Source organism: Colobus angolensis, unplaced genomic scaffold (genome assembly GCF_000951035.1).
Source record: "Colobus angolensis palliatus isolate OR3802 unplaced genomic scaffold, Cang.pa_1.0 Scaffold43, whole genome shotgun sequence".
NCBI lineage: Eukaryota > Metazoa > Chordata > Mammalia > Primates > Cercopithecidae > Colobus > Colobus angolensis.
Window position 1 is genome coordinate 1,829,540 of NW_012117710.1, and position 1,440 is coordinate 1,830,979.

The window sequence follows — 1,440 nt, forward strand, 5'->3', positions numbered from 1 at the left end:
CCCGAGACTTGGGGCTCCCGGGCTTCTGAGCGCTTCGGGTTCCGCGCTGCCGGGAGGGCTTGGGGGCGCCTTAGAGCCGGACGCCGTTTTTTCAGGAAAGAGCGCTGCGACCGCCCCCGTCCCGGGCCTCAGCCCCTCAGCTGCAGACCCTCGGGATCCTGGATGGTGGGAGCTCTGTCCTCCCTGTCTGTGTCCAGGACCCCCCGAAGCGCAGCGCCTAGGAACCCCCTGGCGCTGCGAGCCCGGCCCTGCTGGACCACGGGCTTTGGGCTGGAGTCATCATCGTCACCACAGCGAACGCTTATTTGGCACCAAGTGTGCGCCAGGCATCGTTCTAAGCGCTTTATACCCATAACTCATTTCATCTCAGCCACCCGGTTCAGTAGAAGCGTTTCATCCGCGTTTTACAGACGTGTGCAGGTGCAGAGAGCTTGGCCAGGCTCAGGCAGCTGGCGGGCTGGGGTGGGCTTCGAACCCCATGCCTTGGTCGCTCCGTGACACGAAGCCCCGGCAAAGGCCAAGAAGGGGGCCAGCTCCATCCTGAAGCAGGATGAGTTCTGGTTCCTCCCAGGGACCCCCTCACTCCCTACTGCCCAGCCTCAGTTTCTCCAGGCTGGAAGGTTTTTAGTTTTGTTTGAGATGGAGTCTCGCTGTGTCACCCAGGCTGGAGTGCGGTGGCGCAATCTGGGTTCACTGCACCTCCGCCTCCTGGGTTCAAGCAATTCTCCTGCTTCAGCCTCCTGTGTAGCTGGGATTACAGGCGTGCGCCACCAGGCCTGGCTAATTTTCTTAATCTTTATTTTTAGTAGAGATGGGGTTTCACCATGTTGGTCAGGTTGGTCTTGAACTCCTGACCTCAGGTGATCCGCCCTCCTCGGCCTCCCAAAGTGCTGGGATTACAGGTGTGAGCCACCACATCGGGCTGCTGGAAGTTTTGTTGGCAGGATGGGGCATCTTTAGCAGAGGCTGAAAGTGACTGGAGCCTCCAGAGCCTTGCTCGGCGGGGTTAACACCCCTTCAGAACCCCAGCGTCAGAGGCCTTTCTGTCGTTTCCTGACCGCCACGTCAAGTCTGTATTTTCTGTCTGCATTACCCGAAAGGGGTCCTGATCCAAACCCCGAGAGAGAATTCAGGGTGAGTCCATAAAGTGAAAGCAAGTTTATTAGAAAAGTAAAGGAATTGAGGCAGGAAAATAGGGTCTGGAGGCAGGGAACACTTCAGCTGTGACAGGAAATGTCCCCTCCATAGGGTGTACACCGAGTAAATGATTTTGTAACTTTACTCCATCCTCTTCATTTACATAGGGCGTACACCAAGTAACCAGTAGAAACCCCTAGAGGGTATTTAAACCCCCGCAAGTTCTGTAACAGGGCGCTTGAGCCCCCATACTTGGGCCGCCCCCACATTATGGAGTGTGCTTTTGTTTTAAAAAAATCTCTG

The 1,440-nt window shown here is 56.3% G+C and overlaps 1 protein-coding gene and 1 long non-coding RNA gene across 2 annotated transcripts in view; one reads left to right on the forward strand and one right to left on the reverse strand.

Annotated features, from left to right (window-relative positions):
* The window catches only part of PSMG3 (proteasome (prosome, macropain) assembly chaperone 3), a 3,830-nt gene extending 2,794 nt beyond the window's left edge, over nucleotides 1-1,036 (reverse strand). Inside the window, exon 1 of the mRNA XM_011956955.1 lies at nucleotides 357-1,036. The gene's annotated coding sequence lies outside the window, so the exon portion shown is untranslated. The remainder of the gene's footprint in view (nucleotides 1-356) is intronic.
* Nucleotides 1-1,440, forward strand: part of LOC105522426 — a 13,241-nt gene continuing 11,801 nt past the window's right edge. Inside the window, exon 1 of the long non-coding RNA XR_001003441.1 lies at nucleotides 1-420. This is a non-coding gene — a long non-coding RNA (uncharacterized LOC105522426). The remainder of the gene's footprint in view (nucleotides 421-1,440) is intronic.